This window comes from Macaca fascicularis, chromosome 15 (assembly GCF_037993035.2).
Source record: "Macaca fascicularis isolate 582-1 chromosome 15, T2T-MFA8v1.1".
NCBI classification, from domain to species: Eukaryota; Metazoa; Chordata; class Mammalia; order Primates; family Cercopithecidae; genus Macaca; species Macaca fascicularis.
In genome coordinates, this window is record NC_088389.1 from 87,910,126 (window position 1) to 87,936,023 (window position 25,898).

The 25,898-nt window shown below is 33.8% G+C and overlaps 1 long non-coding RNA gene across 3 annotated transcripts; it reads right to left on the bottom strand.

Annotated features, from left to right (window-relative positions):
- Positions 1–866: 866 nt before the first annotated feature.
- Positions 867–25,692, bottom strand: LOC102124086 (uncharacterized). 3 transcript variants are annotated; one of them, XR_006692662.2, is made up of 3 exons: positions 25,451–25,692; positions 20,131–20,279; positions 867–2,842 (listed from the first exon to the last, which is right to left on the bottom strand). It is a non-coding gene; the product is annotated as an uncharacterized lncRNA (long non-coding RNA). The 3 variants fall into 3 exon arrangements; XR_010581564.1 differs by lacking the exon at positions 867–2,842 and adding an exon at positions 10,772–13,311; XR_010581563.1 differs by lacking the exon at positions 867–2,842 and adding an exon at positions 17,169–17,463.
- Between the last annotated feature and the right edge of the window lie 206 nt (positions 25,693–25,898).

The window sequence follows — 25,898 nt, forward strand, 5'->3', positions numbered from 1 at the left end:
CATTGTGGGAATCATCAACATATAGGTATACATGGGAGAGAGTGAAAAAAGAAATGGGTTTGACAACAGCAATAAATGATTCTAATAAGCTCTAATACAATATGTAGAAAAACAGTGCATTTGCGCAGCATATTTGTGTTGAATTTATCCTGCTCAAGATACTATATTTTCTCTGTGAAGTAGAAAGAAAGATAATCAAGGGTAAAATGAGAATTCAAGATGTCACATGAAGATGTGCTATAGTTGTTGTTGGAAAAAGTACAATAGCACAAACCAGAGACAAATAAAAGGAATGAAAGACTACAAAGGAAATAGCATTTTATCTTGTGGCCATTTAGGTAATTTTATGCACTTGGTTCCTACAAGACAAGAACAAAAGGAGATATTACAGAGTGGGTAAGAGGGGCATTTTAAAGTTTATCTCATATACTCCTGATCTTTGAATTAAAATGAGACACAGGGTTATTTTATAAAATAGTGTTAGTGATACTCCGTAAGTTTCTAAGGAGTTGAAAGAGATTTTTAGGAACTACTAGGATAAATAGTTCAAGTACAACTTAAAGACACATAAGTAAAGTTTACTAAGATAAAGCAAAAGATTTGTTGCTCTTTAAGTTTCTTCTTTACTCATACTTTTTTAAAGTTGCACACTTTGGTTAAAAATCTTAACTAACATCAAAATCCTATGTGAGACTACTAAAATGTGGGGTATAAAAGATGGCACTGTGAAGGAAACAATACTTCTGCATATCACCACTGGAGCCACTGCTGTTTGTCTGCATGAGAAAGACCAGCTGCATTTCCTTGCTAACTCAGCATATCAGGTTGGGAGTCCTCATTACCTTTAAACAGCCAATTAAAAGAATATACTTAGAAGGGAAAACCATCTGTTCTTACAAGAGATGCAGAAATACATGTCTAGCAAAGTTATAATTTGGGCTTTGAGTTCTAGAAAATATTGGTTAATAGATTTACAGCATTTGATTTTACATTTCACAAATAATCACATAGCACAACTAGGAGGCTAGGTCTATGACCTGGTCAGGGAATACTGTACACAATGCTGCATGATCACTCACTGTGGTCTCAACAGTTGCAGCACTTTTTTTTTAAATTTTCTTTTCTAAAGTCAATGAAAATTTATTTCAAAATGGCTTTACTTCTTCCTTCTACCAAGCATCTATCTATATCCATCAACCAATCTATCTATCCATCCATCTATCCATTAATCCATCTATCCATTTACAATGCATCTTCTGTCATCAAATAGCTAGCAATTTATGCAATTCTTATTAAACTCTAGACACTAAATGTAACTATTTCTTCTGAATCCAAATATTCTTCTAGGTTTGTCTGGGAATGATGAATTTAACATCTGTTTAGCAGCAATTTTATGACATTTATAACTAAAAATCATTTTTAGGGACTAGGGAAAATACTTCGATGGTGAATGATTCTGCATATTGAAAATAGTTGCTCTAAAAATCAATAGACACCAATCCTAACCCAACATGTCTTTATTTTTAATTTTTAAAAAATTTTATATAGCCTGGATTTTAGACACTGGATCTTGTTCTGTTGCTCAGGATGGAGTGCAGTAGATATTCACAGGCATGATTATAGCACACTGTAGTCTGGAATTGCTGACCTCAGAGATCTTTCTGTCTCAGCTTCCTGAGTTGCTGGTGCTTCAGGTGCACACCATCATGCCTGACTTGTGCTTTTATATCTGGTTTGTGCCTGTGTGTGTGTGTATACATACATGTATATGTATGTCTATAAGTTATTTTGTCTCTGTTTAAACTAATGTAAGCATATATAAGTAAATACATATAAAATCAAAACAATTCACTTTTTTATTTTCCAGTGGAAAACAGAATTCTACATTTGTTGTTGTAAAGTTCTTCACAATAAAAAGTAATACATATCAATAATACTATGTAAGACTTCTAAACACTTCTCTTTCACCATAACATCCAAGATTACACTGTTCATCCATCTCATGTAAACAATATTATAATAGTGCATATTATTTTTTAGATGAGAATTTTTAAACTGTAGCATTTATATACTTGCATTACTGGGCACAACAATATGTGTTTCCTTTGATTACCACACAATTATCTTTTGTTTTACTTGTAACTTGTATTTAATTACTCTACATATACCACATACATATTATAGTCCTGTTCTAGACACTGGTGATGCACATTTGGCCAGGTGCAGTAGCTCACGCCTATAATCCCAGTGCTTTGGGAGGCCAAGGTGGGTGAATCTCTTGAAGTCAGTAGCTTGAGACCAGGCTGGCCAACATGGGGAAATGCTGTCTCTACTGAAAATACAAAAATTAGCTGGGCATGGTGGCACGCACCTGTAATCCTGGCTACTTGGGAGGCTGAGTCTGGAGAATCACTTGAACCCAGGATGCAGTGAGCCAAGACTGTGAGTGAGTGAGACTCCATCACAGAAAAAAAAAAATTAAACTTCATGGAGCACACATACTCAAAGGAGCACAGACATCAATTTAGATAGTATAGGAGAGACAATACTGTGTTTTCACCAAATATGTGATCTCCCTACTGGTATACATAAAGACTACATTTACCTGCATCCTTTGTAGTTACGTTGGGGTCATGTGATGAAGTTCTAGCCAAAGTTATGTTTGGCCAAATTAATGCATATAATGTACAAGCACATCCTTGAAAACCATGCTTGATACTTGACATTCTATTATCTCGTTCACATAGATCTTGAAAGCCTTACAATGAAGATGCCACATGTATCAGACGGAAGCATACTGGATTCCTGAGTCTCCAGTTGGAAGAAAGCTTTCTGACACACACTGTAATATCAGAACAAATGAGCAACAATTATATTAAGTCACTGAGATCAGGAGGTGTTTGCTACAACAGTTAGTTAATACTAACAGCAGTAATGCAAACAGTGTGGTTATAAGATGAAGACATCAAGTTTTTTTTTTAAATGCAGTAAATTCCAAAGTCTGAAGCTGATGTCAGCACTAGTAAGGTATATACATAAAGGAAAAAAGAGTACAGTGAGTGTCCATGACCTTTTCAGGTAGCTAACCTTGAACAACATGTATTTCATCTTTATATTTACATGATTTTCATTTAGTGAGAAATAAGATGCTGCATCTGCTCACAAATGGATAGCCTCCTGGGGAGTATACTTCTCCCATGGGTGTGTACTCTGAGAATACAAAAGTTATAATAAAAAGTGACTGGAATGGATGTCAGCAGGTTCCTTTATATGTTCCAGCAAAACATTCTAAGTAAAGAAAGAAGCAATATAAAATATGAATCAAGTTTCATAAGAGTACTTTTTTCCACACAAAGCATAAATTTTGCCCTGTAATATGCAGTTATAAAATCTTTACCCTAAGGGGAAGGAAAGAAATCAATGTATATAATATAATGTTATTTACGTACATTGTGGCATGTAAGGTTCACAAAAACCCTATGCTATATTATTCCTACTGAGGAGAAACAATGTGTCACAGGCGTCAAATAATTTACTCAAGATTACATAATTTGTAAGAAAGAGTTAAAACCAAGTTAGTCTGAATTTCAAACTCAGTTTCAAATTATCACTTTTCTCTGTTAGTGTCAAGCAATATTTTAAATTCACTAACTGGTGAGAACATTTTACCCTCATGTGGGTTAATGCCACTGCCTATATTTTTTTCATAACTTTTTTTGAATTTGGACAGTAAAATTGTGGGTGCAAGAGGTAAGTTCCCTTTAAATGGTTTTTCTAATTATGAAAGACATTAGTAGATGTAAGCTTTATCTTTATTTAATTAGAGAGTGGACTAGTCAGAATACTGATATTAACGTGAACCATTAATATTTGATTCTGATAATTGGTGTAAGATTTTCAAGTTTGTCATGAAATTTTAGTCACTTACTAACTGCATGATTATTTTAAAATGAATGATTTTATTTGCCAATTACATGTTTACCACATATATCCTGCATTGTTTTTTGTTCTATAATAAAATCATCCCTGTTATTTACCAGCTTCTAATACCTAGGAGCTACATATCTAGTTTCTTTTTGTTTGGAAATACTTGATGCCCAGAGATACTTAAAGCCAATTCTCTTTTCCCCAGTAATGGGGGACAGCAAAAACCTGGAAAAACAAAGCCCCAGATCTTCATTCTAAATGATTCATACTTCTCTCCTAGGATACTTTAGCCAGAGTAGGGAAAAAGTAGAATAAGTGGACTCATTGATGTGTTATTTTTACTACAGATACACTGAGTAAATAGCTAAATGTGTGTAGGAGGAGGAAGAGGAAGTAGAAACAAAGCACCTGGAGTATCCTCCAACAAAGTAAGTCCCTGATGAATTGTTGGCTGATCACGTTTTCCTTCTATCTTTCAAAAAAAAGGAGATCCCTAGAAAACATCTTTTTTTTTTTTGGATGTAATTTTTTTTTTTTTTTACTGATGTGAAATATAAAGCTTCAATTGTATTTTATACTGTCAAATTAAATATTATGGTATATTAATATATTTGCATAGCCCAGCAGAAAAGCACTGCTCTTCTTTACATATGTACCTCCTTGTCAAAAGCAAATATTTATAGAATGACAAGGCTGAAGGTGACAGCTTCTTTACTCTTAAAAATTTGACAGTTTTTCCTAGGGAAGTGACAAATAAGGAAGCTTCATCATTGATGCTTAGTAAATAGGAGAAGAAAGCTTTCCTGTTATGAGAATTATCTTTAAAATTTCTCTTTGAGTAGGCATAGAACAGTACGTCATAGGATAGCAATGTTAGGTCACATCATCCTGCTCAGAAACCTTGAATGACTTCAGAGTAAAGTGATAGCTTTTTAGTATATCATTCATATTCTTTTAAGACCTAGACTTCTTTTTCTCCACACTCAACCCTAACTTCTTTATCCATTACTTGTTTCTACAGTATAGTGGGAATACCTACCAATCTGTAAACCCAAAGCATAGTTGAATAACATTGTGCCAAAGTGTAATCTAAAATGCACTCTCAGCCCCATTTCTTAGCTCAAATCTGGATTAGACTAAGTGAGGTTACTGTGGAAAAATAATTTTCTTACCTAATAAGAGAGTGACTATGCTACACTTTCCTCATTTTAACTAGCAGTATCTGAAAATGGACAGCACAAGAATATTTCTATCCTGTATAAAATCAAGGCTCTATAATATATATATAAAACTCATATTTCAAAAGGAGCTACTTATCACTAGATTTCTCTTATAACAATGAAGTTATTCTTTCAAAAATATAATTTCCAAATATGCATTCTTGGAAATTAAAATTCAGTGTATTCTTAATTTCATGAATTTATATTCTTTGAAATTAAAGTTCTAATAATGTTTATGATTTTCATCCCTCGATCATTTGTAATTGCTTGATATGAAACTCTCATATAATAGCTGTTCAGGTATGTTGGTTCAATTATTCCCCCAGATGACATTCTCAGCCCTAACTAGCTGAAAAAAATTACTTCCCAGTCATGGTAAGCTTAAGTACAAAATATTATGAGAACAAAATTTTTTTCCAATTAAGAAAAAAAAACTTCTGGAAGAATATTGTGTTTGTGTGTGTGTGTATGTGTTTGTGTGTGTGTGTGTGTGTATGTGTGTGTGTGTTTTACTTAAAAGAACTTTTTACAAGCTTCATATTTGAGGAGTTCTTTGTGCAACTAAATGACTCATAGGTAACTCCAAGGAATTAGATCCTATTATATCTTTTGTGTGAATAAGATTTATAGTGCTTGAGTATAGTTGTAGTTAATTATGATATATGTAGATTTCTGGATTATCTCTGGCTTTTTTTCTTAAAAGAGATAATATTAGTTTCTATTTTTAAATCTATATTTCTGAACAAAGTTTCTAGGCTTTTGCAACTATACATTTTATAGAGTTTAGAAACTTTTTGACATAAAACTTTTTGACATTGCCTTAGAAACAAAGGGTATAAGAGAAAATTGTTAGTTTTCCATACAAAAGTGGGAGTCTTTTTAACATTAAGGTGTTGATAAAATAAAAAGTGTTTCAAGCAGAAAAAATGGTAATGAACAATGTATTAGATTTGTTTAAACGCTCTTTGTGAACTGTTTTTTTCCTCAAGTACTAAGTAAAGGGCAGATTCTCACATTATTATTTTTTACGTGAACAATTTGGGGTCATAGTTACTTATACACTGGTGTTATTTGGCTGTGTTCCCACCCAAATCTCATTTTGAACTGTAGTTCTCATAATTCCTACTTGCCATAGGAGGGTCCCAGTGGGAGGTAATTGTATCATGGAGGCTGTCACCTCCATGCTGTTCTTGTGATAGTAAGTTCTCATGAGATATGATGGTTTTATAAGGGGCTTTCCCCCACTTCACTCTGCACTTCTCCTTGCTGCCGCCATGTGAAGAAGGGCATGTTTGCTGCCACCTCTGTCATGATTGTAAGTTTCCTGAGGCCTCCCCAGCCCTGTGGAACTGAGTCAATTAAACTTCTTTCCTTTATAAATTACCCAGTCTAGGGTATGTCTTTGTTATCAGCATGAGAACAGACTAATACATACACAAAGCAGTGTTTTAAGAAGATTAATCAGGTTCAGAATAATTTCAAAACTTAAGATCAAGCTGAGAGTCAGACTACTTTTTAAATAATTAAATAATCTAAGCATAAAACAATGATGATATAATGATGACATACAAAGTGGCAGCAGAACAGAGATCAACATAGTGATTCAAGTTGCAATTTAAAGAATTGGAAGAACTTGGTGACTCATTCACTGTGGGCTGCAAGTTTTAGTCTAAATGCCTTGGCAAATTGTTATTTTAACAGAAGGCAGGAGGTTAAAGTGAAAAATATATGGACAAGACAGCTTGTTAGAAAATAAATGTTTAACAAATGGTGAAAATGTTGTTAGAAGATTAAAGCTGTAGATGTTTCCAAAAATGATAACAAAAAGACTTGATAATATTGGTGTACTGATAATAAAAGCTTTATAAGACTCATTACCTTATATGTCCTTAATTATTTATCTAGCTCTTTAATTTTTGAATTTAGAGTGAGGTACATGCTTCCCAATTTCAGGCCCTGTTTATATGTGTATAGGACATATAAATTGAATTAAATTAAAAGATAATTTAAAATACTGTAATTTTCCTGAAATATTTCACTTTTCCCTTATATATTACTTTCCCTCAAAATATCTTAGGTATTGTCCTTTCTAATTTCTCTACCTTTGAAACATTGTGTTCTGGAGCAGATTTTCAGAACTTTCCAGACTGAACAGCTTGCAGTTCATATTAAGAGAAATATTTGTAATCTCCTGGGTTACTAAACAACCTTTTTGCCCTCATAATTCTTAGAAAACATGTGTTCCTTCCACTTATCAATTTTTGATGTCATGAGTTCTTTAGGTAAATAGAGCTTTTTGAAGAAAATTTGGCAAATATAAAAATGTACATAGAAGATAAAATTTTAATCATCACCACAACCATACTTGGAAATATTTTTGAATTTTTTTATTTGTGTGAATGTAGTCATGTTTGTATATACGCAAACTGGAGTTTTGCAGAGTAGATTATTCTATGTACTCATATTTTCAATTAATCTTGTAAATTTGTGATATTTAAGCTAATAACCCTTGAAGACATGATTTATAACTGTGACTTAGATAGCCATGTTACTCAGTTTCCCTGCTCCATTTCTATTTCTTTTCTAAGGCTGCTTCTATAGCATCTATTGAGAAGACACTGGGTGAAGTGACCTAGAAACCCTGGTGGTTATTACTTTGACCAGAAAGTAGATAATAACCAAAACTGCAAAACTGGGCCAATTTCTTTCTTTCCTGCTTTCCTGGTTTCTTGCTTTCCTTATTTCCTTATTTCCTTCCTTCCTTCCTTCCTTCCTTCCTTCCTTCCTTCCTTCCTTCCTTCCTTCCTTCCTTCCTTCCTTCCTTCTTCCCTCTTTTCCTCCCTCCCTTCCTTCCTTCTTCCCTCCTTTCCTCCCTCCCTTCCTTTTTTTTTTTTTCTTTTTTGAGACAGAGTCTCACTTTTTCACCCAGGCTATAGTGCAATGGCATGAACATAGCTCATTGTAGTCTCTAATTCCTGGGCTTAAGGAATCCTCCCTTTGCAGCCTCCCCAGTAGCTGGAACTACAGGCACATGGTACCACACCCAGCTAATTTTTAAAAACAATTTTGTACGGACAATCTCTCACTATGTTGCCCAGGTTACACCTTGTTTCTTTATTGCATGCATAAAAATACATTAAAAAACAGATAAAATTGCTCTGCATTGAGAAAAAATGAATAAACTAGAGAGAAAAAATAAATAAATTCTGGATGAAAGAGAGAGGCAAGGAGACAGAGATTTAATAGAGAGAGAGAATCACTGATAGAGTCAATGTAAACTTATTGTTTCCTGTGATATTTCCAAATCCTGTTTCTCATTTTTCCTGTTAGGGTTGACAGATTTAGCAAATATAAATATAAGTACAGGGCATCCAGCTGCAATTTGAAATTTAGATAATCAATTGAGTGTTTAGCATAAGTATAGCATAATAGTGCAATATTTGGGACATAGTTATGGTAGAAAATTATTTGTTGTTTATTTGAAATAACTATGGGGCACCCTGCGTTTTGACCACTCTTAACCTGGTATCCTTCCTAAAAGGCAATTTTCATTTAAGCTAGAGGTCTCTTAGCTTCTCTTTAAGGAGACAAACTGTTACTGCAACTGCAGCACACATTTCACTGTATGTTTACACGTGGTTTCTTGAACTACAATATTTCACAATCATTATTAACTTATGATTCTTCCACTGGCTAATTTCTGTAATCTCCTGGGTTCCAAGATAATAACCACCTCACAATTTTTTCTTCTTTATTTAATGGTCTTTTAAAAAAGAAAGCCCTGAAACTTCTATCTATTTCTTGTCATTTTCTATAGGTCGTAATTCTGTGGCCTTCTAGTCTTTCTTTTGAAAAATATTTCTCAACAATACATGTGATACTTGTTATAACTTAACATGAAAAGAAATAAGCAGGATGTTAAAAACTTGAAGGTAAATGTTTTGTTTATTTTAAGAAACACAATTTTTTTTCTTTACTATTTTCTTCTCAGCACCTGCTTGACTTCTCACAGTTCTCAGTATGTTAAGAATGTGGGCATTTTTGACTGCACAGGTGGTATTTGCTTTAATGTTGAAATAAAAAATAAAATACTTTGCTACTTTTCTTTAGGTTTTCCTTATAATGTGTCCATATGCCCTGACTCTTTAACTATTCACATTCATGAAATCGAGATGTAAAATGTTTAAGCTATGCTTGGAATTCTGTATAAATTCAGGGAAAGGCATGCCACCAAGTGTTTTCACTGGTAGGTGACTGGTGAAATGGAGCCTTGAACCTCGCTTTGTGATGAAAGACATGTACTTTCTGTGTTTCTTTTAACTATGAGAGCAAGGGACTCTCAACAAAGATTGTAGATTGTGCATATGGCACCTAAATAGAAAGCATGCTACACTCTTGAGTGTTTTGAAATGTTCTCTGGTAGTATATGACATAGATAACATGGATGTGAAAATATTACCTTTTAGCCAGGATAATTAACTGTACTGTTAATACTCTCTTTTTGGGAATGTCCATTTCAGGTGAATCTTTCTTTAAAAACATCCTGGGGTATATAATTGTCTTAAATTGTGAGTGCCTAGGTGCCAAGCATAGATTATTTTTTCTACCCTCTACTGCAGTGTCTTTTCAATCTAAATACATCCAGAAATGAAGAGGAAAAAAAAAGTTTCAGTTTTTCAGTTTTTCAGTTTTTTAGCATACTTTCCCTCAAATGGATAAAGAGTGATATAGTTACAGAGAAATTAGAATGCATTAAACAGTATTTGTTCATATCTTTAACCTAAGGATGAAAAGTAAATATGCTCTTTTGCTCCCTCTAAACAAACATGCATTACTTATATTCACATATATGCACATACACATCTGTATATATATATTTATACATTTATCCAAGAAGTGCGTTTGACCACTATTCTAGCTTAGAGAAAGATCCTGAGTTGGTGACATTCATTTTCATATATATTCAGGTGTTTGGCAGTTTCTGTTCTACACAACCATTCCACTACATGTCCAGGACTCCACCTTTTATCTCAGGCTATCAACAAAAGGAATGCTGTTTGGCAAAAGTAGGATGGTAGCTGATATGGTTTGAATGTGTTGTCCTCTCCAAATCTTATGTTGACACGTAATCCCCAATGTTAGAGGTGGGGCCTAGTAAGAGGTATTGGATCATAGAGGCAGATCCCTGGCGTAGTGCCACCCCCAGGCTAATGAGTAAGTACTTTCTCTGAATTTAAGTGAGATCTGGTTGTTCGAAAAGCCTAGTATCTTATCCCTTCTCTTGCTTATTCCTGCTCTCACCATGTGATACACTGGCTATACTTTAACTTCCACCACAATTGAAATCTCCCTGAGGCCTCACCAGAAGCTGAGCAGATGTTGGCACCATGCCTGTACAGCCTGCAGAACCATGAGCCAAACTGAACTTCTTTTCTTTATAAATTACACAGTCTCAGGTAATTATTTAAACCAATGCCAGAATAGACTGACATGGTAGCTATATTAGTTTCCTATAGATAATGTAATAGGTTAGATATAAATTAGGTGATATATATATATATATATAGGTGACATTGTAAAGGTAATATCCCGAGATAAAAGCCACAAATTCAATGGCTTGAAACAACAGAAATTTATTTTCTCAAATTCTGTAGGCCAGAAGCCCACAAAGGTGTCCACAGGTTAACATTTCCTCTGAAGACTCTAAAGGAGAATGTGTTCCTTGCTTTTTCCATCTTCTGAGAGATGTTGGCATTCCTGGGCCCATGGCTATATCCCTTCAATCCCCGCCTTCATCCTCACAATGCCTTCTGCTCTGTGTCATCTCCCTCTGTCTTTCGCTTTGACTTTTCATGTTATTTAGGGCCCACCAGAATAATCCAGGAAGATTCTCTCACTTAAGAATTTTAACTAATTACATTGGCAAAGACTGTTTTCCACAATAAGGTATCACAAGTTTAAGGGATTGGAAGGTGGTTACAGCATTGGGAACATTTTTTTTTTAGCCTATCGCAGCGCCTAGTTAGACCTAAAGCTACCGATAAGTATCACTCTAGCAAGGCAGTAATATTATGTGACGTTTTGGCTGTTACCAAGAGGATCTTCATGAGGCCAACTAAAAAGAAAACTAATGGTTCTTTGACACACACACCATATGACCCATTCAGGTGAGGGTTGAATGGTTTCTGGATTCCAACTGATGTGTTGTGCCGGCACTGGGTACTGGTGATAGAATCCACAAGAGGATAACTTGTGACTCTATGGCTACTGACTCAACTCCAGTTCACTTAAAAAAACTATTTGTGTCCCCCATCAACTTCTTCCTCATCGTATCTCCACTTTCACTTTCTGACTTTGAAAATCTTTAACTTGCCTTGAGAGTTAGGGGTTAGGCTTGTCTTTAGAGTTAGGGATTAGGTCCTAATTTTTTGCTCCTAGTCATCATGTGTTCCTCAAACATTTATGGACCCAACTTCTGTGAGTGAGAAGCAAATCTACCCAAACCCATATTAATATATAATATTTTATAGAAATATATTCATTTCCCTATATAAACAAACCCAGAGAATAGCAATCAGGTTGAATGAAAGTGACTAGCAACACAATGATCATTGCTAAACAAAGAAAAAATATTTTGTATAATAATCAACATGATTACTTCATGATAATAAATCTTCCCAAGAGGACTATAATATTTTTTAAGATTATAATTTGACAGTTTTGATGAACATTTACTAGTGAAATAGTTAAAATAATCTGTGAGCTTTGATGATTTTGAAATGTTCCAGAATTATTTAGAATTTTAAAAGATCAATGGTGATAGAAAATATATGAGAATATGGAATATGTGCTGACTCAGGAAAACTATGAAATGTTGTTTTATAACTAAAGCCATATTAATTAAACTTATCTTAAAAAACTTTACTAAAGCCTCTAGTTTATTATGATTAGGCATGGTTATAACAGAAAAAATAAGACAAATTATGCCATATTTTGCAACAACTAGATTCTAAGTTCATCATGGGCTAATTTTCTGCATTCTAATTTATATTAAAAATAATTTATTTGTTGTCTTTGAATATGGCAGTTGTGTTTTTCTTTTCTATATGTCATCCAAATAGATATTATTTAATTATAATAAATTTATTTAACAGGACCTTTTCTTCAGTATAATCAGGTATGTTCAGTACACACTATGCCTGCTCAAAATTATATCACAGCCTATACAGAGTAGGGAGATAACTAAAACACAAATAAACATCTTGATTTTGTTTAAGGAAGTAAGAGGAATTTATCGTAAGTATACAAATGTTGCCAGGCACGGTGGCTCACGCCTGTAATCCCAGCACTTTGGAAGGCTGAGGCTGGCATATCACTTGAGGTTAGGAGTTTGAGACCAGCCTGGCCAACATGCTGAAACTCTGTCTCTACTCAAAATACAAAAATCAGGCAGGTTTGGTGGTGGACGCCTGTAATCCCAGTTACTCGGGAGGCTGAGGCAGGAGAATTGTTTGAACCTGGGAGGCGGAGGTTGCAGTGAGCTGAGATTGTGCCAGTGCAGTCCAGCCTGGGTGACAAGAACAAGACTCTGTCTCAAAAATAAATAAATAACTACAGATGTATCTTGAAGAAATTGTGAGATATAATTTATTCCCATATCCAAGGCTGCCCTTGTGTCTTCCACCTCTCCCTCCCTTTGTTATGACCCCATTTGGCACAGTATGGGATCCTATCACCAGCAGTAATTGCTCTATTTTTCTTAGGAGCTTTACTTTCTTCATTCTCATAAACCCGTTGGCAAAAACAGGCTTCATCTTTTAGTATAGATAACCAAAGGTGGAAAATGGTTCTTTATCCATACACTAATCATCAGGGAGGACTTTGGCACACTTGGTTGAGCTTCCCATCTTTGAACAGATTGAGTGTGTCTGTATGGGCAGAGCGGCATTGTTCAGTGATAATAGCTCCACAATGATCATGTGAATCAAGTGGGAGAGAGGCCGTTCTGAATGGAAGATTGTTAGCAGACATTTTTGTATGTTCCCACCATTCTGCTCATCAGCACTAGTCCATTAGTCTTGAACATAGTTAAGTCTTGGCCATCTTTTCAGACATGTCATGTCCATTCCTTCCTCCTAAGGAGTTTTGCCTTTGGATGAGAAAACTATGTAAGAAAAAAGGAAAAAAATAACTCTATTTTACATTTATTATTCAAATTAGTCCTAATATATTATTCTCTCTCCTTACTATATACTTTAGCTGAGTTGCTTATTTTCTTCTGCTGCACCAATGCAATAGCCTTTGGAAAGGGATGCCTCCTTCTGATTGAAACCTTTCTAAACAGATACCGTCACTATCTCAGATCAAATGTAGATATTTCAAGACCCACTCTTAAACATTTCACAGATTCTCATGTCTTATTCTAACTGTTGAGAAATTTTCAGTTAACAATAAAGTAGAGGAATCTTTGTGAAAATATGCAAAAGCAAAATAAATCACGTAGTTTAGTAAACAGGTGACTCAGAAGTTATGATTAGAAACATTGCAAAAGGGTGGTTTGTATGTGGGAAATTCTTTATCAGTAATTTCTCATGGCATTCATTACTGATAATTTGTATTATATTTAATTTGTATGTATGCTCCATCTGTCCTACCAGACGGCACCTCAAGGGCAGAATCCAGACAGTTGACATTGAACCATTTCGAAATTTAACATCCGAATTTGCACTAAATGTTTTTTGTCTGTTTGTTTTTGTTTTTAAGGAAAGTAAAGAAATAAAAGAACGGCTACTTCATAGGCAGAGCAGACAGGATTTGCACTAAATAGGTTTACAACATATGGTAAAAGACAAAAAATAAAGAAGGTAAAAGATCAACAGACAGCAAAAAAGAGAAACAAAAAGTAAAGAAAAAAGGATAAAAATGGTGGAAAAAGAAAATAGTAGAGGTAAGAATTTAAAGGTATATGGAAGGGAATAGCTGATACCACATTGGTACAACAACACTGAGGGAGGCAGTATGTTAAGATACAAGTTATAAACTATTTGTAAATGAAGAAAGGTATTAAGTGTACAAAAATTAGTCATACACTTTCATTTATTTATTTTACTTTAAGTTCCAGGATACATGTGCAGGACGTACAGGTTTGTTACATAGGTAAATGTGTGCCATGGTGGTTTGCTGCACCTATAAACCCATCACCTAGGTATTAAGCCCCAAATGCATTAGCTAATTATCCTGATGCTCTCCTTCCCCCTGCACCCCTGACAGGCCCCAGTGTGTGTTGTTCTTTTCCCTGTGTCCATGTGTTCTTATTGTTCAGGTAATGTGGTGCCCCCAGCTTTGTTCTTTTTGCTCAGGATGACTTTGGTTATTCTGGGTCTTTGGTAGTTCCATAAAATGATATAATTTTTTTCTATTTCCATGAAAATGTCATTGGTGTTTTGAAAGAGATTGCATTGAATTGATAGATTGCTTTACATCCTATGGACATTTTAACAATATTGATTCTTTCAATCCATAAGCCTGGAAACTTTTTCTATATTTTTTTGCCTTCTTCAAAGATTTTAATTAATGTTTTATAGTTTTTATTATTTTTACCTTCCCACATCTTTGGTCAAGTTTATTTTTATGGATTTTATTTGTAGCTTTTGCAAATGGGAATACTTTCTTGGTTTCTTTTTCAGATTGCTCACCACTGTCATGTAGAAATGCTACTGAATTTCTATGTTGATACTATGTCATGCAACTTTATTGAATCTATCAGTTCTAATGTTTTTGGTGAAGTCTTTAGGTTTTTCTAAATATAATATTATATCATTTGCAAACAAGAATAATTTGACGTGTTTCTTTCCAATTTGGATGCCTTTGTTTCTTTCTCACATCTAATTGCTCTGGCTAGGACTACCAGTACTTGTTGGAGAACAGTGGTGAAAATGGCCATCCTTGTCTTGTTCCAGATCTTAGAAGAAAGTTTTCTAGTCTTTTCCTATTCAGTGTGATGCTAGCTGTGTGTTTGTCATATATGACTTTTATCATGTTGAGGTATGTTCCTTCTCTACCCAGTTTGTTGAGAGTTTAAACCTAGGACATGAAACTGTGAAACTACTAGAAGAAAACATTGGTGTGACACTCAAGGATATTGGTCTGAGTAAAGGTTTCTTGAGTAAGACCTCAAAAGCACAAGCAACAAAAAAAATTGACAAAAAGGATCATATCAAGGAAAGAAAACAATGAATAAAGTGAAGACGCAGCCCACAGAGTGAGAGATAATATTTGCAAACTACCCATCTAACAAAGGATTAATAATCAGAATGTATAAGGAGCTCAAACAGCTCAATATGAAAAAATAATAATAATCCCATTAAAAAATGGGTAAAATACCTGAAGAGACATTTTTCAAAGGAAGACATACAAATGACCAACAGGTACATGCGAAAATGCTCAACATCATTCATTTGCATTTAGAGAAATGCAAATCAAAACTACAATGAGATATCATCTCACCCCAGTTAAAATAGGTTTTATCAAAGACAGGCAATAACATGCTGTCAAGAATGTGAACACTTGCATACTGTTGATGACAATGTAAATTAGTACAACCACTATAAAGAATACTGTAGAGGTTCCTTAAAAAAACCTAAAAAAGAACTACCATATGATCTAGCAATCTCACTGTGGGGTATATACCCCTCAAAAAAAAAATCAGTATATCGAAGATATATCCACACTCCCTTGTTTACTGCAGCACCATTCACAATAGCCAAGATATGAAATTAACCTAAGTAGTGTCCATCAATGGATAAATAGATAAAGAAAATGTGGTACAAATACACAATGGAATATTATTCATCCTTAATAAAGAATGAAATTCTGTCTTCTGTGACAATGTGGATGGAACTGGAGGATTGTTAGGTTAAGTGAAATAAGTCAAGCGCAGAAAGATAAATGTTATATGTTCTTACTCATATGTGGGTGCAAAAAAATATTGAACTTGTAGAGATAGAAAGTAGAATGATAGATACAAGAAGGTGGGAAGAGAATACAGAAGAGGTGGTTAATGGGTACAAAATACAGTTAGATAGAACAGTATCTAGTGTTCAATAGCACAAAAGGGTGACTAAAGTTAATAATACTTCATTGTGTATTTCAACATAACTAGAAAAGTGGAATTGGAATGCTCATAACACAAAGGAATGATAAATTGGGTGGTTTCCCAATCACCTTTACTTGATCATTACACACTATATACATATCAAAATGTCATATGTACCTGGCAAATATGTACAACTATTATGTGTCCCCAATAGCATGTTGTCAACTCAAAAAACAAAAACACAAAAAAACAAAAACAGTGGAATGTAAACAAAGTCTCGAAACAATATGTAGGGTTTGGGCAAGTCATTTGGGCTTTGACAAAATTTCATGATGCCATAGCAATTGAAACAACAAAAGAAATTTATTTTTTATCTTTGTATGAGAAGGTTGGGGGGTTAAGATAGTGACAGGGTAATCAGTGTGTATAATTTAATGTTTGTCTTTTTTTTTGTAACCTGTAAAGAAAATGTGATAATGATGATTGTTTCATAATCAAATTGATGTTTTCATTTTTGCTTCATATTAAACCATCTCTGCAGAATATGCAGACGCCACCATCACATCTTACCATGTTTATGTCTTTAATTCTAATTTAAAACAGCAGTGGCAAACTCATCAGATGCTGGTAGGTCAAACAAAATCAGTCTTCTTAGATTTATTTCATAATCTGAAGATACTATCAAAAATAACGAGCTTTTGGGAGGTAGGATATTAGCGACTTACTTTAAGGCATTTCAGTCTACTATCCAGGATCTACGCTTACACAAACATACAACATAATGTGGATGTAAGTATCCCCTTTCCTTGTGGTTTCAGTTCATTTTACCTGCCTGAGTATATCAATGCAATTGGTTATAGCAATAAATTTTGTTACAAAACACATTAGATAATAATTAGATAATGAGTCTAAAAGACTTTTTTTCTTTTAAACATGCAGTCTGTTTATTGATTCAAAATCTCATAATCTTATCCATTCAATTTCTTGTTTGATGGGTCTCACTTGTTTCTTAAAGTAGACATTAGGACAATCATCATAAAGACTATCTCTTATTGCAAAATACCATATGTCTTTAATGGACATTAGCTTAACTAGACTGGAAGTTGTTCTCCCTCCCGCAAGAGTTGTGTTTACACCTTCTTCAAAACATGATGTACTCAGTAGCCAATCTACATTAGTGGGAGCTGCTATTTATCAGGATTCTTGCTCTCTCTGGTGAAACTATAAAAGAAGTAAAAATATTGTTTGAAATATTGATGGGAAATGTGAATGAAAAATTCGATGGGGATGAAAATTCCATCATCCCCATATCTTTCCATAATTTAACAGTGTTTTATGTATTGAAAGTCAAAAACATATTTAGCAGCACCTGTGAATGGTTGAGGCACAGATGCCCAGCACCCCCTGGCTACAGGTCTCTGCGTGGCAAAGTAGGTCAGGAACACAGAGCCTTCACACTCAAAATGCATAAGTTCAGGGATTTACAACACTGTTTAACTTTTCTAAACCTTGGACATTTAATGAAACTTAAAAAAAAAGTATAATGGACCAATAAAAATAAAAAACAAAATTCGAAAACAAAGTTGACTCATTGTTTTACAAATAAGCACAAAGATAATAAGCAAAGATGTGTATTACTGAAACCTAGACACACTGGTAATAAAAAAAACCTATGAGATGACTAATATAAAGAAATGGAATAAAAATTGATTGGGAAAACAATAAACATCAGAATTAAATATTTATGTATATAATATAAAAAATAAATCCTCTTATATATAGGAAAACTTTAAAGGCATTTATATTAGGGATAGTACATGTCTCTTCTTATGTACCCACCAACTAGGGAAAGAGGGCCAAATGTCTCTGTATATTGCTTAAAAATATAAATTTGCATATAGATATGTAGATTTTCCCATAGTTAAGTTACAGTGTGGATTTTCATTAAATAGTTATGCTTTCATTTTTATTGGAAAGTATATAATTGTCTGCACATAGCTTTAAATTATTGCGATTGTATTTGACCCATCTCTAGTCAAAGTGTTTGAAAACACCATAGGTGACCACATCCAATGAAATAAGAAACACTGAAACTGGAAATCACTGGCATGCAGACACCCATATCACTTAAAGAACAAAAACAATTCTGCTATGAAATCACATAGATTACAACAAAAATGTTTGGGCAGGGAGATGACAGTCACACATTGTGTGAAATCAAGCCATTTATTTTTCATGGGAGCTGATAGATGAGACTACAAGGCAGGCAGCTAACAGAAGCAGCCACTACTGTAAAATGTTTAATAAATGTCAGAATGAACAGTTGGAGATTTGGCAACCTTTCCAAATTAGTCAAAATTACAACCATTTCCTAGTATAGTCTGAGATAAACAGAAGGAATTAGTCCACTCCAAAGCTCTCGTCCTTCCCTCCAATAACAGGGAACAGAAAGATACGGTTTGGCATACATACTACTAATTTTCATCTCCAACATATAGTTCAACACCATGAGGAGTCAAAAACAGAGTTAACCTGATTCCTTAAAAGTAGCACTGCTTTTCAAATAAGCAACAGTGTAAATACTGTTAGATGTTTGCTTATACACTATAACCTTCTTATGTGAAAACTATTATTAAGAAAATACTTGTGCCCATTAAATTACCAAGTTTTAAAATTTTGTTTCTCTTTTTTAATCTTCAATATGTAAGACTTTGATTGGGCAGTTGTGTGTTGTTCGTTAGGTGAGCAACAGAAGAAGGCCATTATACCCATTCTTTAAAAATAATTCTTTACTGAGTTATTATTAATATAACATTTCTCCAATCCCTGGGTTCTTCTCTTCTATACAGAAATAATGTGAATTTTCAGCTTAAATGTTGAAGTGATTTTGTTTCAATAACATAGTTAAATCATTTTGAACAAATGTAAGAGGCTTAAAATTGCTAAATTGTTTGTCAGTTTTGTTGCTGTTTTTAATCATCAGACATTAGTGCATGTATGGTTTCCCTAAGGTCAAAGTTGGATTATTTTGTGCCACATTATAAGAGCTGAGTTTGCATCTTTTACTAAACGTACTATTTTGAGAAACTAAATAAAGCAAAACCTATAACATAAAGAAGATATTTATTTCTGGTGGTGATTCAGAGTATTTGTTGGGAGTATAAAAATCAGTAAAATGAGAGGCATGTATTTTAATGACTAAATAGCAAAGTGAGATTCCATGGAGAAACATCAATCTACATCCATAAATCAGGAAAACTACACAGGTGATCTTGCCACTATTGTGCCAATTTAAATATACCTAGCAACCAAAAGAATGCTGTAGAAATCTGTCCAGATTTTCACACGGCTCTAATGATTAAATAAGTTCTGCTTCAGTCTGGTTGTTTGGTATGCAAAGTCCTAGCCTTAGGATACTGAAACAGCATATTTTTTAATGGATAATAATATATGAATTACTGTTTTTTTCCACTAATGAAAATAATTTTTATAGAAAGATTAACTTTTATTCTTTAACTATTTTTCCGTAAATACAGAAACAAGTTGTATATTGATGCCTGGCATTTGATGAAATACACGACTATTTTCTGGGACTCCAGAGATATTTAGGAGACTATCATATGGGATATAATGTTGATAAGGATTATAGAGTTGGAAGGGTTAACATATGTATCCTCAGGGCAACTGCAAAAGGGGAAGCATTTAGAACCATCATTTAGTGTGAGATAATGGATGTAAAAGTATTTTGTAAACAGTTAATACTTGTAGAGAGTATTGTTGTTTTCCAATAACATCGTAGGCCTCTCTTTTTTGTTCAGCAGTCTTATATTTTGAAGACAGCTTATATTTTGTTCCAATCTTACGCAGTAGGTCATGATTAAAACTCACATAATTATGATCAGTCTTCTCCTTTGTTGATGATTTGTCAGAAATCCAGACTGAAGTCTAAAGGTTAGTTCATGAATGGGCATATGATCCAACTGGGGTCATGGACAGCCATGGGGAAGCACACTGGAGATTATGGATAAAAGTCCTCACTGTTAAAAGAAAGTTAGGAAGAAGAAATTGGTCTTAATTTGCTAGATATGCAAATGAAAGGCTTAGGAAAGCTACAGCCATTTTTCTATGAACATGAATGATTAAGAGGTACCCCACAGGGCCCAGCATGGTGACCCACGCCTGTAATCCCAGCACTTCGGAAGGCTGAGGCGGACAGACCACATGAGGTCAGGAGTTTGACACCAGCCTGGCCAACATGGTGAAACCTCTACTCTTCTGAAAATACAAAAATTACCCAGTCGTGGTGGCAGATGCCTATAGTCCCAGCTACTCTGGATGCTGAGACATGAGAATCACTTGAAACCAGGAGGCGGAGGTTGCAGTGAGCCAAAACCATGCCACTACACTCCAGCCTGGGCAACAGAGTGAGACTTCATCTAAACATACACACATACACACATACACACACACACACACACACACACACAAAACCACAAAACAAAACAAAAAAACAGAGGTACCCCAGAGGAGGGAGATACCCAAAAAATTATAGAAATGAGAACACACTGGCTGAATGAAATCCAAGTAAGGCCTTTTATATACATCTGAATTTCAATTGTATGAGCTAATCAAGTTCCTTATTTTTAAGTCATTTTAAGTTTTCTGTATATTGACAAAAGCAGTCTAAGTAATCAATGCAATATTATAAAAATGTAGTGAATAAAATGCTTGAATAATATAGCCTACCACTGTAATTTTAAAATAACACTGGTCCAACTGAAATTTGAAATGACCTAAAAGTATGATGACATATGGATAAACTATCAATGATTGTAATAAAAAGTCCATCTCAAGTGGTTTTATCTTAGCTGAAAAATAATCCAGTCAGACATTATAAAGAGATGATATAAAAAAAGAGTAAGTCATTGTCACTTCAAAACTACTTATGTAAATTCTAATCCTACATTTTAAATGACGTGTTAAAAGCCCCCTTTTCACCTTTAATAAATATGGTAACGAAACTATAATTATGTATGTGAACATAATTATTGTCAAACTGATTTCAACATTTAAAAATAAGGCCAACCCCTCAAAAAAGCACACAAAAAACTGACTTCAAGTTTATCTTGAATTAATACAGAATATAAATTCACTTACTATTTCTCCTTCCAAATATTTTTATGGTTATATTGTTATCTACTGGAGAGTATGAAAATATACTTTGTAACATGCAATTTGAAAAATAAAGAAAATGGCAAAAAATTATTTTAGAAATTGCATTTCTGAGATGAATATAGGTAATGAGCAGTATTTTCATTCTAAAGAAAAATTGCAAAACATAGTAAGTGAAAAATTACTATCATTATTAGAAACATACTTGGCTAAAACATGTAATTTTAGTGGCATTTCTAAAACATCTGTCATCCTCATAAAATACAATAAAATATGCTTAAACTAAATTTATCTTAATTATTCATTTATGATTTTCCATGATATGAATTTAAAAATAAAAATAATAATATAACATTATACAAAATAGTACCTACATACATTTAATCTTAAAAGTGCCCTGGAAATTTATTGAAGGAGGAAGAGAAACTCAGAGGGTTCTGTGACATCTAGAATAATGTATAATTAATAAATAGTTAAGATTCTACTGAGGCTTCTAACATAATTTCTTAAACTATGGTCCTCCAAACATTTAGAAAAAGAGAAATATTTGCATTTACATGATAGACTAGAATGTTTTCTTTTACCATTTTTTAATAGATATAGCATACTTATAAAGTAATAATAAGTAATTAAGAACTGCATATTTTTTAAAGTCCCATGGTCACACTTGCATAAATTTTATTTCATAGATTTTTAAGTGTGTAATTATCTTGCACATCCTGTGGGAATATAGTTGATCCCATCATTGTTAAAATTTTTTTCTATATGAGATTTTGATGAATCTTGTATTTCATTCATGATTATCTAATTCATGATTATGTTGATATATTTTACATATGAAATCATTCAAAATCAATATATGTTTTGACTTCAAGCAACAGCACACCATTTTTAAAATTACTGTGTAATCCACTCAACATGCACAACCAAGATGTCTGTGTCTATTGATCGTAAAAATACAGTAAAAGAAAAAGGATTTTTTTATAACTCATCTCCCTACTATTAATATCTACAGTACCAACAACCATGTTGTGGATATAGCAGTGAAGGAAATGTTTTTTTGTCTTCAAACAATGTTTTCACCAGTAGACACTTATGATTAACTGATTAACTGAGCACAAAAAGGAAAGATTGTGGTCAGATTTATCTGAGGGAGAGATTAATAATAGTATCTGAGTGTCAAAAGTTAATTAGACATTTTCTAAGCTGGCTAGAATGAGAAAGGAATTTTAATCAGAGGGAGCAACATAAATGACAATACAGATACTTACACATCCAATGAATCATGTCTATTAAGCACCCACTCAGGCCTACTCTGCTGTTTGGATAATGGAAAAGTTACATAAAGCATTGTCAAAGTGTTAGTGTTCCCTAAATCAACACAAAATAAAGTTTTTTTTTTTTAATTTTCCTACTGAAATTTTCTTAGAGTGACAATGAATATCAATAGTAAATTCAAGAAGAACAGACAGTTATGCGCTTTCACTTTTAAAAGAAGATTCTAAGCAATACTATAAAGGTACATATAATTACTAAATACTTAATAAGTTCCAATCATTACTACTATCAAGTTTTGCCCTTCTGTTTCCACTTTTACTCAAATAAATGAAACAATATTAAAAAAAAAAGTATTGGCTAGCATATTCTGGATTGCCTGTGCATACCACCTACATTCCACCAAAAATTGCCAGTCTTTATGCACTGTGTAGACATGGCAACTAAGTTATTTTGGGTAAGTCATTTATTTTATTTGCAACACATGAGCCTTCGTTTTCATGGAAGAGAGAAAACCCAAATAATACTAAAGTGCTCTATAGAATATACTGGAGTCAATTTTAAAGACAATTACTTTTATTTAATATATTTGAGCTTTCAAAATTATATTTACTTTTTAAGCATATTTCTGAAATTTCATATTCTCAGAATACATTTCTCTCTGTATATGCAGAATTATAGAATTTCCACAGAACTATTACAATTTAAGAGATAATTTAAGGCAGCATACTAAGAAGGCTCAGCTTTAGCCATGGAACAAGAAAGAAAACTCAGATGAATTTAAAACTTCAACTACAACTTTACAAAGACCCACAAAAAGTGAATTTAATCAATGCATGGATAAGCATTCATTCCAATTGCTCTAGAAATGTTTTATAAACCAAATAACTTTTCATTTGAATTTTTTTCACATTTCAAATTCTGCATACAACTAGAAAACACATATTCATTTTTTGTATCTGGCCTTAGAAATTATAGGGTTCAAATTGTTTTTAATATTCAATATTTTATATTTATTTGTCTCTCATAATCGAGATTTCCACAGGAAAATATGGATCTTCTTGCCTTATACTCAAGAATTATGGAGACATTAATTGCCAGATGTTATTTTCTTTTGTCCTGCAGTAGGCAGGGATCTGTCTGGAATGTCACTGTACATGGGTTAATTTGATAGCATGCAGACCCACCTAGAAAAACTCAAGATTCCCTTTAGTCTTTCCTCTATGAAGCAAGAGCTGTGTGATTTTTAAAAGAATACCACTTGCCTGTCTAAGCCACAACTGTTGCAACTGAAAAGACAGAGAATAACAAGAGTACAATTTCTTAGAGTCTGGGATTCAGAGTAACATTAGATGTCAGAAGCAAGGCTAATTTGATTTTGAATGTCTTTACTTGAACCAGAAATTCTTTACTATAGCTCAAGAAATGACAGTCTATAATTATCTGATATAGAAATTTTGAAATTTTATGTAGTGGAACTTACAGACAGCGCAATGCCAGAAGTTCATGCTTTGATACACATGTTCAGCTAGAAGTACATACCAATGACAGGTAATTTTAAATATGGCTAAAACAAAAAAGATCTCATTGAGCAAAGAAGAGAAAAAGAAGACCAACAACTAAACAAACAAAGAATGATTGAATTTTACTACTTATAGATACGCTGGGCTCCTTGTGAGGAAGAGGCAATAGTGGCTGGGATATTGACATTCTAGAGGCAACAGAAACTAAAGATGCTCCATAGGAGGTGCAAGAGTAAAGTTCAAAGCTTGAAATCTTGAGTTCAGAGTGGAGCTGGCCCATGCTCTACAATGGAGAGCAAATAAAATTCCCAGTCCAATTATAGGCTTGGTTATCGTTTACGGAAAGTTCTATGTACCAGGAGGCAATAAGACATAGCAAGAAAGAAACAGGCTTGCCTGGAGAGAATGAACACGTCTCTCCATTCAGCAGTTAACTCTACTGTAATATCAAAAGAAGACAAGAACCCAAAGCAGCATTACAAAATAGGCTTGTACACTGGGGACTCTGGGTGATAAGTCACCAAAAAAAAAAAAAAAAAAAAAAAAAAAGCTGAGTAAGAAATACTGAGAAAAAGAATAAGACAGAGAGAAAGAAAACTATAAACACACACAAAAAATGAGCCAGCCAATTGAACATGCATAAAATTATTCAAAAATATGTAAAAATTCTGATGCTAAAACAGATAATAGTAAAAATATTTTTAAAAAACACCTTTTAAAGGGCATCGAAAATATTCTATACAAAGTAGTATATGTAAATATTCACAACCTTTAGCTAATAGTTATAAAATGTTGCTGAAAGAATTTAAGAGGATCTTAATAAATGAACACAGACTCAATGTTCTTAAAGACTCAATATTATTAAGATATCGATTCTTCCCAAAGTGATTTATAGGCTCAATAAAATATCTATTAAAATTCCAACTCTTGTTATAGAGGTACAAAAGCTGAATCTAAAATTTATACCTAAAGTAGTCGAAGTGAAGTGGCGTCATTGTCTGGGATAAATACATGAAATTTGTTGTCTCACGGCCACGGAAAACTAGGACAAGAACACAAAAAGAGTGAGGTTCAGAGAGCAAGTTTAAAGGGCAAAAGAAAGAGAAAATTTCATGCCGGGCGTGTCACGCCTGTAACCCTCAGCACTTTGGGAGACTGAGGCTGGGGGATCACTTGAGGTCAGGAGTTTGAGACCAGCCTGGCCAATACAAAATTCAGTGGGGTGTGGTGGCACGCACCTGTAATCTCAGCTACTCTAGAGGCTGAGGCAGGAGAGAATTGCTTGAAGCTGGGAGGTGGAGGTTGCAGTGAGCCAAGATCTTGCCACTGAAATACAGCCTGGGTGACAAAAGCAAGAATATCCCCCCCCCCCCCAAAAAAAAAAGAAAAAGAAAAAGAAAAGAAAAGAAAAAAGAAAAAGAAAGAAAGAGAGAAAAATCTTTCTCTGCTTCAGAGAGAGGTGCTGGAGAAATGGGTTGCTGGTTCCCTGGTGGAATGCAAAGGGTTTTATAGACACGCTTGAGGAGGTGGTGTCTGATTTACATAGGGCACAAAAGATTGGTCAGAACAAGTGTGTCATTTGCATAAGGCACAAAATACTGGTTAGGGCTAGGTGTGCCATTTGCATAGTGCACGGGAATCTGGCTGCCCCCACCCTCACCTTTTATTACGCAGATGTGTTCGCTT